We start from the raw sequence: 14,684 nt of genomic DNA on the forward strand, positions 1-14,684 counted from the left end.
CCTCCATTCGCACAGAATGAATGTTCAAGGAGTTTCACATGGTAAATGGTTTTGTCAATCGTTTATAAATACACTACAAAATATTTCTCTATCTTCATTTTCCTGATTTCTGGATTTTTAGAATAACAATAGGGGCATGTTGGACAATGAAAAATCAACTATATTACAAATAGTTTACATTATTGTATTAGAAATCATTTTAAATGTCACCCCAATTAACGAATACAGTATGAGAAAATGCACACATGTGTTGTGTGCTGTTTAAAGAAAAGGGTTATGTTTAGATTTGGCTGCATTGTGGTTCAAATCATTCAAAATGAATGGGCTGTCCTAACATAATGCATGTTAACGAACATATTTTTACATTCTATTTATTATATGGTTAATTAAAATAAAAGCTTTTTCTGGTAACAAATAATATCTGCTGTAGCCCAACCATGTACCAAATCACTGAAGTCATGTGTTGTTTTATGGTGTTGTTTTGTTTGGTTAGGGCCCCTTAAAAATGTTGTGATTTCTAATTTTCCCCCATAAAAGGGATGTATATACTGAGTTGGTGGTGGTGAATATATTGCTCTGGGAGGAATAAGGGGAAGGGGACATATACTGCACCTTCTGATGCTTTGGAAATATATATTTTTTGGAAATAGTTGCTTAAAGCTGAACTTACATTGATCCAGTTTGGCTCAATGTAAGTATCTATATCTAATATACATAGGACCACTGGAGATGCTGAAAATGTCTCTAGTAGTTTGCGCTACAAACAATAGATCTTACAGGTGCAGCTTCCTGTCTGCACACCGAACACAGGGAGTCGCTCGTTTAGCACCACTGCCATTCAGAGAATTCCTTGGATTTTTTTTTTTTTAATGAATACAAGACATTCTCTGATTGGACGAGGTGGAGATCATAACCTCATCCACCCCTACTCTTCCTCTTGTCTAATCAGAGATCACCTCATACTCATCGAAACAAAAAGATGTTCTCCGACTTGCGGCAGTGCCAAGCAAGTGACTCCCTGTGTTCAGTGTATAAAGGGAAAGCCACTGAAACCACACCCTGATGATCACGGCTATCAATGCATGTAGTGCAGATTACTACAATCATTTTCGGCATCCCCAGCGGCCCCTTCCAACATCAGATATGCATACTTACATTGAGTCAAGCTGGACTAGCTGTAATTATGCAAATTGTATATTTCAGCTCCAAATTCAGAGCTTTGGCTTGTCCCCTAAATCCCTTATGTTTAAGCCCCCATTCACACGTGAGCATTTTGAAGTGTGTTTCCTGACACAACGCTCAACATGAACATTATTTTCAGTGGTTTAATTTATCCTTTTAAACTCGCGTAGACTTTCCCCTGCGTTCCTAACAAAGAGCTGCAATGCTAACAAAGTAAAAACCAACGTAAAAATAATCTATATTTCACCTGCACTGCGCTCTAAATCAACCCCAACATACCCACAAAACATTGTCTAATTCATATATAATCATAAATAAACATATTTATTACAGTATATACATCATTTCCATGTGTACTAAATTATCCTCTTCTAATATATAAACGTGTCACCATTTACTCAAGAGTCCACCAATACAGAGTGAAAAACTCATGCATCATTTGTGCAGCATGTGCATGAGTTTTTCACGCTGTATTAGTGGACTCTTGAGTAAATGGTGACACATTTTATATATTAGAAGAGGATCAAATATTTTAATTTATGATATTAACAATATATATTGTGTTGGTTTCACTATAGTGAAGTTGCACAGTTATATTAGTGTAGTAAACGTGGAAATAATATACAGTATATAAATAAGTGATAAATACGTTGATTTAGGATTATACATGAATTAGACACTGTTTTGAGGGTATGTTTGGATTATTTTCAGTGGTGCCTGTTCACACCTGAGCATTGTGTTACCTGTCACTTGAAGTTTGAAAATGACGAATGGTGCATGGTGTGACAAGGGAGCATGGAGCCGGCTTCCCGGCCAATCAGAAAGCCGGGCAGCGTGTAATGACGTGCTGCCCGGCTTCCTGGTACAGGAAGTATCGGGCTATGCATCGGAGCATTCGCCCACATACTCGGCATCAGCAGTGGTTATAATTAGGGTGCATCACTAATTATAACCCTCCCTTACTCTATCCAAAACCCAAAAAAGGTTTTAGCTTTAGTTTTACTTTAAGTGTATTATCTCTAAATATATGCAAATTGCCCAATATGATGTTATTTTAAAAACATTGAAACCGCTGAAAAACATCTGTTGATCCCATTAGAATTCCAGTGTTCACTTTTCCTGTGCTGCACTGAAATCCCAAATAATGTAATTAGATCTGTTCAGTTTGATTCTGTAGACTACAGCAGCCTTTCTCAACTAGGGTGCCAATGCACCCTCCTGTGCCTTCTGGCTTCCTCAGGGGTGCTTCAAAATGTTGTGCTAGTGGGACTGTGATGTGAAGGGGGAATGAAAACTGAAGTCAAGGGGGCTTCTGATGAAAAGAGGGAACTCTAATGTGAAAGGGGAGCTCTGATACGAAAGTGGAGCTTCTAATGTGAAAGGAGGGGCTCCTGATGTGAAGGCGGGCTACTGATGCAAAGGATGACTCTGATGGGAAGGGAGGGGGGAAATCTTGACGTGAAGGGGAAAACCCACTCTTTTGTGTGTTTTTGTGTGGGGCCCCCCTCAAAATCTATAACATTTTAGACTGGGGTGCCTTGAGATTTTGCATACTACAGAACACCCTCTGCCTATGTGGAGGAGATAAGGAGAGGTTTCTGTAGCGTTCTAACACTGCTCCTCTATATCCTCTATAGATACAGTGAGTGGGGATTGTCACCCCAGGCCAGGATGTGCGTTACTGGCATGTTCACCAGGTGAAAAGAAAGGAAAACAAAAACTTTAAAAAAAGAAAACAAATGCATCCACCACATCTAAGGACTGGCAAGCTGCAATATATTGCTATTCTTGGGTTTGGATACACTCTAATGTTAGTAAATGTACGTTTAGGCACCTAGGTTGTGATTATGGCAGAAACAGAGCTGTGGAAGGAGTTGGCTTTTTCAGAATGCAAATAGTCACCTTTAGAGGTAAAATCATTTATAGGAATAAATATATCTCAAGATCAGTAAAAACATTTTCACACTAACCATTACCAGGCAGGTCTTTTATATTGAAAAGCAATTAGGATTGCAGCAATCAGCCTGAACATACAATGTTTCATAATCTGTATCATAATACCTTTATCGCTGGATATGTGTTCCAGATTGCAAGGGACATGGAGCAAACCGCTTTCCCTGAGGGATGAGTCATAATAACCAGAATGGAATGATTGTTCTTACACCACACATCAAAGTCTAAATAAATAAATAAAGACTCAATTATTTACTGTATGTCATTTTCTGCAGACTCCTCCACATGATTATGGGGCATAATTAACTTGCCTGTGGCAAAGTCATTTTGTGAAGACTATTTTTATTGCAAGAAAAATCTGTTTCTCCATAATTGCTGCTCCACAAAAAACGGTACAAGTGACGGGCGCTCTCGTAGTTGGTGGTGCTCCCACTTCTTCTCAAGTGTCAGGTAACATCTGTCTTTGAATTATTGGGCTTCTTGAACTGCACACAAAGCTGCCCATTTCCTGAATGTGTGTGCACAGCATTCCAAAGCCTCACCTAAAGGGGCCCTGTCCCCAGACCATTCATTTCATTCTTCCCATAAGGTTATATGTGCATTTAAAGGAGAACTATGAGGTGAGTGATTTTTACTCATCCTCATAGTTCGAGCCGACCTGTGACACACGCCGGCTCAATAGATCGGGAAGTGAGCGAACACATACCGTCGCTCGCTCACTTCTCGGCTCCCTGTAGGGATTCTCCCCTTCCCGCTCCGATCCTCCAGCGCTGACAGGCGGAATGGACGGGGGAGGGCCGAGTACAGCTGGCTCTGCCTCTAGATAGGCAGACCTAGTTGTCATTCACACAACTGGGTGGATCTCGACAGTAATGTCGGGATCCGTCCCGGCTGCGTCGGTCTCAGTATACCGCGAGTTGTAGCTCGCGATATACTGAGCTTTGGGTCACGGGAGGACGCTAGTATATGTCCTTGCGTGACCCTTAGGAGAACTATGGGGAAAACACTTACCCCATAGTTCTCCTTTAACTTATTTTATGCATGTTATTTACATGTAAAATAATCCTTTATGTAGGCATTCAAAACCCCTGAGATGGCTGATGGGTACCACCATCTTGGATGTGATGTCAGCAGCCCCAGCAGACTCACAGCTGTCACTCAAATGATACTCTATAGCAGTGGTTGTTAACTTACAATGTATAGGGATCCTTACAAGCTGCCCCTGATATCTCCACATATAATATTTGTTTATACTCCTGTGAACAAAAAAAGTGAACCATGAAATCACAGCATACAACAAAAGTGCACAAGCGCACTTGGTCCTCTTCCGAGACATGTTACATGAGACTGCTAGAGATCACTGTTATTATAGGCCCCTTTACAAAGCAATGCTCCCACTACTGACTGCTGGGGCCCTCAGGCCACACTTCAAACACCAAAGGGCAGGTTAGGCACCAGTGCTATAGCATTCCCCTTCGCTCCTTCTTCAGCAGATATGTAGGAGGGTATGTAGAAAGGGACAGAGAAGCTGGGCCAGCGCAAAGAGTAATTAGATGAGGCGATGGCTATGACGTGCAAGGAGGGAGGGGACAGTGTCATGGAAATGACTCTTCCTGGAGTAGTCAAAATTTTTAGCAAGCTAAAAGGCATATTACAAGTGAATACAAAATATGTTGTGGAAAGGAAAGACACTGCAACTAAGCAATTAAAATAATTGATTTTTCTATGTTTTTTTCTGAAGTTTGAAGGTGGTGACAGGGTCTCTTTAAAGGATTAATCCAGCTTTGTTTTGATCTTGTTCTGCTATGACTAGGGATCTCCCGATACCGATACTAGCATCGGTATCGGGACAGATACAGGGCATTTTCACAAGTACTTGTAATGAACCCACACACCGCTCTGCCGGACTGTGATAGGAGGCTGAGCGGTGTGGGAGGAGACGCCGGTCGCTCACAGCGCTCTCCTCCTTCAGTGCTCAGCAGCCTGTCACAGTTTCTCTCCACCCCGCTGGGACACAGAGCAGCGCCAAGCGGGGAGGAAAGAAAGCAGGGATGCGCCGATGTATCGGAAGGGAAATTGCACTTTCGGCATTATGCCAAAAGTGCAATTTTCGGCTGATATGTTAGTGCATCCCTAATATATATATATGTATTTTAGGTAGCTTCAGGCTGCCCAGAGGTACCGCGCGTGTTGGGGTCCCCTGGGCAGTCTGCAGGGCAGCTAAATGAGGACCTCACCTGGAGCACGTCCCACCAAACGCCAGAGCCACCAGTCACTGCTACGCTGATGAGCTCCCGCCCAGCGCCGACTACCAGAGGGACGCGCGAGGCGCTGCGAGAAGCGCCTGGGATTGGACAGTCGGGTCATGTGAGTGAGGGAAGCTGTGACAGGGCTGGCTGCGGGTGGCATAAGGGACAGGGCCTGTGGTCAGGTGGGGTCACCAGATGGTTTAATTGGGGGAAGTGGGACAGGTGGGGTCACCAGCTGATTTATTTGGGGGACGTCGGACAGATTTGAAGAAGCAGGGCAGAATTGTAAATCTATTACTGCCGTGTACTGGAAGTGTACTAGGATAAATGATCCATAGTACATACAGTACACACTTCCAGTACACTGCAGTATCAGAGTTATCTGCCCTGATAACAGATAACAAAGCTATACTTACCTGATCCTATGAGCCAGCCAGCTGTGAAAGTGCTCCCTCTGGCCTGTCTCCTCCTATGCTGCGGCAATGTCATATGGGAGCACGGAGCCAGCTTCCTGGCCAATCAGGAAGACGGGCGGTGTGTAATGACTCGTCGCCCGGTTTCCTGATTGGTTGGGAAGCTGGCCAATCAGGAAGCCTGGCAGCGAGTTATTACCCTCCCCCTGCTTCCTGACTGACCAGAAAGCCAGCTCCATGCTTCCTCGCCAGCTGGTGAAGAGTAAGCATGGAGTCGGGTTCCCTATTAATCAGGAAGCTGGGCGGCAAGTCATTACACGCTGCAGGGCTAATCAGGATGCTGGGCGGCAAGTCATCACACGCCGCCCAGTTTCCTTAATGGGACTTCCGGTATCCGTACTCAGTATCGGTGAGTACCGGAAAAAAAAAATATTGGTACTAGTACTTGATACCGAAAATAATCCCTAATAAGAATTATACCCGGAGTTCATCTTTAAAAAAGCAAATGGGAGCACATAAGAGAAGTTCATTGTTTGGATTTACATCCACTTTAATGACTACTGCAAACTTCCCAATCTTGGACTTTGTGTATAGATTTTCTTCTGTCCCAGCACATTGGCTCAAATAACTGTTAATCTGGAGTCAAGGTAGGATTCTGAGATATGTCTTTTTATTACAGCATAAGTGAATACATCAAAACCATCCCCACAATGTTCCATAGTGACCCGCAGTTCTGTACATTATATAATACAATTGTATAATAAAATGCACACAGGTAGGATCTAGATGCAGTTCCTAAAAGCCCTTCTAGTTTTCAATGTTACCCCCTTTTTTTTTCTGCCAGGCAGATCAACAGGGCACTGAGGGCCCTCTCTGGCACTGAAGGGTTTTAAACACAATATATATATCATAAAAGAAAAAAAATAATAGGAAAACATGATTTTGTTCTAGAAATCACAACACTCTTCTGACAACAGATATATTGCAATAACATACTAATGCCTTTCTCGGCAATGTCCTTCATGAGGGCTCCTTCACACCAATGAAGTTTTCATCTGCTTTGTTTTTTCGCTTGATAAATGGCACGACAGCTGGAACGTGGTCAAGTCTGTAGAGTGACTGATGAGAATCAGATAAAAGCCGAAGGGATGGCAAACTGGTGAAAGCAGATGAAAAGTGTACAGCCATCCAGAGTGAAGAAGCCCTAATTAGGATTCATTTTTTGACAAGCAGTCACATATCCTGTGGATGTGTCACCTATACGAGGTTTACACTGGAACTACCAAAGCAGTCTACAAAGCAGGCCTCTATTGCAGCAACCTAAGGAAAAGATACACCTAGCAAGACAAATTCCTGGCTGCAAACATTATCTGTACAGTTTAAACACCCTCAGCAAAAGTGCATATATGACGTATAGGAAGTGCGCAGCCAAGCCGCCATCTTGGAACAATTTATAATATAAATATGTAAGGCTGCTGCTTACATTTATACAAACATTTAGCTAGCCATGCTTCCGAGATGTCCAATTTATTGGTCATGTGATCTAGAAGCCTTATCGTCTGACCTGTTATATACGGTATATTGATGTGTTCCATTAACATGGCTGGTTGTCGTGGTAATATGTCTGGTCATGTCCAAGATCGCCTCTCCCTAAAAGAATGTAAGATCGTTATTGTCATCTATTTTAGTGTTTGTACTGCTTATCATATGCTATTCTCAGATACGGTAACAAATCTCACATTAGTGGTCCTTCTAGTTCAGATTCTAATGTAACAACATTTTGTTGCAGAGGATCTCTGGTTGGACAATCCATCTACTATTGACAGGGAATACTGCATAGTGTTATTCAGATGCTCCCAGTGGCAGGACTTATGTGGGCACTTAATGATCCTTCTGTGTGGTGGAGACAGTATTTCATGGATAAAATACTAGAAAAAGCATTCCAAAAGTGACAATATGTACTCATTTCCATCAGCAGAACACTGCACCCTACTTGTTAATGTGTCTTTAAAGTGTATGCAGAGCCAAACATTTCTAGTTTTGGATAAGGTATGGAAGGGTTAAAATCCTGTCAAGTTTTTTTTCAGCTGCCTGTCCCATCAGGGGGATTTTTCTTCACCTCTTGTCCCAGAGGCGCAGCAGGAAGTTAAAGGAGAATTCTCAAAAGCAAATTGCCACTTTGACAGCTAACACCAGAACATGTTTGTGCATCAGAAGGTCTCTCGTCACCTCTTGTTCCTGTGACAATCTAAACAATGTGTGATTTTTCCATCACTCCCTGTGCCAGAGACAATGGTCAACCGGACCAATAGAGAGGGTGAAGCCCTTCAGCAGGGACACAGACAACAATAAAACTTCACAATGCATCCAACCATACTGCACAGACAATCATAAGTAACCCTTGTGAAGGGTGGGTGCATGACTTAGGGCCCGATCACACTAACTCATCTGCTAAAACCTGCATTTTACCGGACAGGCTAGTGCGTTGTGTGTGTGGTTTATCGCACAATGCCAAAGCTGTCCCCATTTACAATTTTTTCATGTTTTTTCTAACTTTATCGGTAGTGTAGAATGTGTACACTCCATTCAGGTCCCCACACACAGCTAGGTGCACTGCCATGTGGTGGCATCCAGTGCGCATGTTTGCATTTTTCCACAGCGCACCACCCATGACACCCGTGTTGTGGTGTGAACAGGGCACATAGAAAAGAATTGTTTTCTGTGTAGAAGTGACCTCCGTTGATCCAGTGCAGTAAAGTGCTGGTCCCCACTACATGTATGAACTGGTCCTTCATAGGGGTAATGTGCAAAATCCAATTATGGACTGAAAACCAGCACACTAATATTGAACAATAGAAACTTTACAGGGGCTCTAACCTTTCCACACTCTATCCATAATGTTATAATGTTAAAGTCTTGGCTCTACATACACTTTAATAGCACTGTATTGCCCCAAGCATAAAATGCAGTTCGGGGAAAGTGGGCGGGGGGAGCACACATATTACAAGCAAGCTTAACTAGACGGTAAACAAGGATTCCAATTTCGGAAACTTGAAATTGTTAGAGTTCATCTGAACAGGCAGTCATACCCCTGAACCTGTCAGCATTACTCATGTACCATTGGTTAAGGACACTGGATTAGACAAATAGCAGCCAAAAATATGGAACAGGCTTAAACAAATCCAGTCATGACAGATGGTACTAAAAGACTTGGCTTGCCTTCTCTATTACAGCTGGAAAAGCAAAAACACCCTGCTTCCCCTGGAAGGAGAGATATGGGTGAGAATAACTGAACAAACGTGACAGACAAAATAAAAACTCTTCTCAGCAGACTAGGAAAGAAATAGATCCCTATAATCCGATATTTAAATACACAATATTTGCTTACATTTTATGGGAGATAGCAGATTAGTCTAAAGAAAGCAAAGCCGGAGAAATAAATGGGCCCAAGGAGAAAAAAACACCTTCAATTTACAGAGAGGGGGAACCCTGACTTCAAATTATCAGAAATGAGGAAAATACACTATTATAAGCTTTATGTGCCCCCATGTATTAAAAAAAAAAAAAACTATAGAAAACATATATTACAAAAATATATCCATTGTATTATCAAAGCCTCTGTGGGATATAAATATATGCACGATTAAAAACTCCTGGGATGTATCTTATTATATAACATGATCTTATTCACTGAGTTAAAGAATTTCATCCAGGGAAATCAATGGACTTCTACACTCTGGTGTCACCTCTAAAGCAACATTCATCTGTTTGGCTGTAATGTACATAGAATATACACCAACTCATGTACTGTATTATTGTTTATATAAGGATACCAGTGGTTCCAATATAGCATAGGTGTGTTCATTGTACGATGTCACATCATGTGACTGTCCAATGCATCTTAGACCCCTCCATGAGAAATAGGAAGTTAATCCAACTCCATGATATAAAATAGGGATGCATCGATACCAAGTACAGTATTCGGTACAAGTACATGTACAGATACTTTTCCAGCTCCAAGACTAGACTAGAGAAAAATTCAGAAGTTAGGAGGCAGCTGTCATTTGTAAGGAGCACACGGAGCTCCTGGGATTTGTACATCTCTGTTTTAATGTATGATTTTGTTTTTATAAATATAAATAAAGGGATGCACCGATACCAGTTTTGCGAGAACAAGTACTGGTACTTGCCCAAGTACTCACAGATACAAGTACTGATACATTTTTGTTTATTGTCATTCTCATGAAATTCTAAAACAATACAGACTAATGCATTCAGGACAGTGGTGGAGCGTCACAGCTAGGTCCCAGCTGCAACCACTGCAACCCTGGTAGTTCTCATGAAAATGCCAAGTATCGGCATTGGTACTCGAAAAGTATCTGTGCATTCCTAATATAAAACATGGTATATAGCAGATCATGGTATATAACAAGGTACATTTCAGGAGATGTGGGTGGAGTTCTTAGTTGTGCATATACTTTTTTACCCACAGTGGCTTTGATAATAAAAAATGGATATATTTTTGTAGCATATGTTTCGTATGTTTTCTGTAATTTTTTTTCTTTACTTTGTGCATACATGGGGGCACCGGAAGCTTGGTGTATTTTCCTAATTTCTAGTTTGAAGAAAGTACATAAAGAAAGGTGAACCTACTACAAGTCTTCACAAACTCTGATGTCATGTCTGGGTAACAAAACAACATGACAAGCTTTGCTATGTGGCTCAGCACCTCTCCACCTTCAGCTGTTGTTACCTCTTGTCTATGGAGAATGCAGTATTATTTAGCTTTTGTTGATTTATCTTCCTTCGCGAAGTGCGTCAGCCCTGAATAAAACAATTCTCAAACAGTGGTACAACTCACTCCACTCACAACTCATCCCGATACAAGTCACAGGTACCACCGTCTTTGGCAACTACACTAGCAGACTGGCTCTTTCTTGTTTTAAAGTGGACCTATGTAGAAACCAACTTACTCTGAAAGAATGCCATTGTTGATTTACTGTAGAGTGTGTAGGACCTCTGATACATGTGGTGCCCATTGATGAAAAAAAACAACCACCTTTTGTGGTTCCTGGCTCAAGCTCACTTCACCCCAAACTTACTATTGGCCAGTCACTCTGGTATGTGGCCTCACTAACCATATGGGAGGCACATGAAGCCAGAGGGGATGGCACAGAGCCAGCAATTATGGAAGCAGTTTGGTATTTGTATTACAGAACATGATGTATTTAAGCGGTCCTGGGAGCTCCACACGGAGGAAGAGTCACTAAGAAAGGGCCTAGGAGTGCTGCCTTTTAAAATTAAAAGTGCTTTACAATTGTTATTCACCATTCTTTAAGTTGGAAGCCAAGCACCTCCCCTGCTCCTGGGCCACTGTAGATGCTAGTGCCCAAGGAGAGTATTGCAACAAAAAGAAGACAAACTAGTATTTATGACCCACAGTGTCTCGTGTTTTTCATTCCTGGTGATTTGTTTTTTCATGGTAAAAGTATTTTTGAACATAGCAATCTAGTTTTGATTCCATAAACTCAACTGAAAAGATGGCGTTTGAGATAATCTGTCATGTCTGTTTCTGGCTCAGTCTTTAGCTCTGTGAGTGTCAGTTATACATACTACCACCATGCCCATACTTTGCCTGCCAAGCATTCAATCTTCATTTTCTGTTTCTACTTGTGATTTGGACCCATTTATCAGCATAGTGCAAACACATCTGTAGCATTGCAATGTATAGGCGATTACAGTTTTCTAGGGCTGCAACAACTAATCGACATAATCGATTATTGAAAAAGTTGTCAACTTTTTCAATAATCGATTAATCGGCTTCTGATTGGTTGGCCCTGTTCACGGCTCAACACACGCTGCGCGCCACACCTCCTCCCCACCTCACGCTCGCCGCTGCCAGACCTGCCCGAATCCACGCTCCCGCACCTCCTCCACGCCTCACGCTCACCGCCCGTCCAAATCCACGATCGGCACAGGGACGCGGGGAGAAGAAGTAAGGAGGAGCAGGTGTGTGGGGGATGACAGCCGCCGATAGACAGGCCCGATCTCAGAAACAAGTTGCTGGAAGACTGTTCAGGTAAGCCTGCACTCCCACCCACACATGGCGCTCTATAATGTATTGCTGGGATATGTATTCCTCTATAGCTGATGGTACATTGTGCTGTATATTATACAGAGCAATGTACCATCAGCTATAGAGGAATACAAATCCCAGCAATACATTGTACACTGCATGTATAATGTTTTGCTGGGATTTGTTGTACTCCTATATGGGCGGTGGTATTCTGCATTGCACTGTATAGAGGACTACAAATCAAGGAATACCACCAGCTATAGAGGAGTACAACAAATCCCAGCAATAATACATTATACAGTGGTGCAATGCCGAATACCACCAGCTATAGAGGACTACAACACCCAGCAATAGTACATTATACATTGCAATGCAGAATACCGCCAGCTATAATGTACTATTGCTGGGATTTATTGTATTCCTCTATAGCTGGTGGTATTCTGCATTCATTGCTGTATAATGTTACACTTTTCATTTCACTATATTGTACACCACACTTTTTTTTTCTTTTTTACTTCTACTGCTCCAAGCTTGCTCCTGTGATGGACTACAATCTCAATACAAACTAGAAGTCCCATCAATGGAGCCATTTTTAAAAATGTATTTTATTTTTTATCCGATTAACCGATTAATCGAACTTAATAATCGGCTAACTAATCGATTTTGAAAATAATCGTTAGCTGCAGCTCTACAGTTTTCTTACTATTGTGATTGTTTTCTTATTTCCATTCACACAAAGCTTACGTTTTAGTGGTTTCTGATTAGAGAGGGAAGTGTCTTCGTTCATGTCCAAGGGAGTACCAAATCCTGTGAAGCCAAACCCTTATCTGAAGCCAACTCTGCTGGGATGGAACAGTTGCTAGGGTAGTAGGTGCTGCTAGAAATACCTATTCAGTAAATCTCTTTCAGAAAAAGAAAAAAACTTTTTACCCTGGCCTAACCTCACCCACCCTTCCCCTCCAAAGAAACATAATCATCTTGATCTGATGGCTGTGGCCTCCATTGTTTGTTTACATCCAACAGTGCAAGTCTCACTCTCCTGGATGTGCCGCACATTACAGCCCCAAAGACTTCTATAGGGCTGTCTCCCTTCATCTTGGCTCTGAAACCTTGTCCTATAGAAGTCTGTGGGGCTGTAATATGGAGCGCAGCCAAAAGGGTGAGAGGGGATGGGATGTAAACAAACAACATAGGTCGCGGTCATCAGATCAAGGTAAGTATACATATATAGAGGGGAAGGGTGGGTTGCATCAGGTCAGGGCAAAAAGGACAAGTGCACTTTGTCTTAAAGTGCACTTTTCCGTTAGAAACATTTAACAGTATGTGGTGGAAAGGACAGACCAGATTTCATTTGATTTGTGTTCCTGCTTTTTGTAGTGTTATTCCACATCCCGGATGCTGTGAACACACGTGGTTGTATCCAAGAAGAGCAAACGTAAAATAGCTTTGTGTCAGAGGCAGACCTCCTTAATCTCCACTGAAACTACAGCTGTCACTTTAAATTGCAAACATTTCCTAAACATCTCATATATCAATATGTAATGAGATCTATTCATGGTTAAAGTAGGTCTAAACTTAATCACTAAAATCACATATAATCCTTTGCATATTAATGCAATTTAAAAAGTAAGCAGCTTTCATTAAAAGAATATGACCCTGCCTTGAACGTCTTTGTCCTGGCACTTCCTGCTATGGGGTGACTCAGCTGTCCTCCTGAGTTGTCACCCTGTCACACGCACCCCTGGATGAGAGTACAAGTAGCCGTATTTGCACACATAGCACACCCAAGGTACCCTGTTGACACTATTAGGCAGCCTGTTCACATTAATGACTGCAGCTGATTCTGGAGTGAATGTAGACAGGAAAATCGCTGAAGGGGCTTAAGGAGACTTACAGCACGGTGATGTAAAAATGATTTAAAAAAAAAAGGTGAAAGCAGTGTTTTATGGAAAAAATGACACGTGTACTGTACTTGATACACAATGCCATAGCAAACTAAATGCCAGGGTTTAGATTTACCTTCATATCAAAGATATCTGTCCATGACACAGGTCAGTCTGCTCTTGGTACAGGGACATACCAGCATGGAAAGCAGAGCACATGTACTACCCTTTCAGTTTGCCCCTGTAGGAAAGATTCGGTAAGTTTTCCCAGCTGACCTGCCATACACAAAAGGACAAACCAGCTTGCCTCTTGAAAAGCAGCAAAGACGTAAATATTAATTTCAGCATTTGTTTACATCTATTTCACAGAAAGGTAGTCTACATTGGTTTACGCTGTGTGCCATTTTGACAGTTAGAAAGCAGGGTGAAGCAATGTCAGTGAAGCCCTAGTACTGTACTGCAGTATAAATGATCATACACTGTCAGACATCATTAATGAGATTTCTCACCGGCCTCCTGACATTTGTAAAACCTACAAGTGTATCACTCAACACCCCAAAAGCTGTAAATGTAAGGTAATGTGAGATAATGGAGTTCCCCTAACACCTGTAACATACTGATCTCTGTGGGAAAACCCGCAATAGACAGCCCATTGAGCGAGAACACAGAATGCAACACATTCTTAGTGCTCACTCGCATACCTTGTAATGTCGCTAAACTAGTTTTGTTGTGAAGCAAGGAAATTCCCAGTGTGGCTGCATGCTACATGAAGACAACCTTCCTAGACAAAGCACTAGAAAAACATATATTCCAGGTACGGTAATAATGGTGCATGTTAAAGCTGAACCCCTGAAACAGCAAAAAACACAGTTAAAGTACATATATTTGTATTTCTGCCCATCCAGTCCTGAGATTTACAGACAGGAGA

The sequence above is a fragment of the Nanorana parkeri genome, unplaced genomic scaffold (genome assembly GCF_000935625.1).
Source record: "Nanorana parkeri isolate BGI_ZX_2015 unplaced genomic scaffold, ASM93562v1 scaffold35, whole genome shotgun sequence".
In the NCBI taxonomy this organism is placed as follows: Eukaryota; Metazoa; Chordata; class Amphibia; order Anura; family Dicroglossidae; genus Nanorana; species Nanorana parkeri.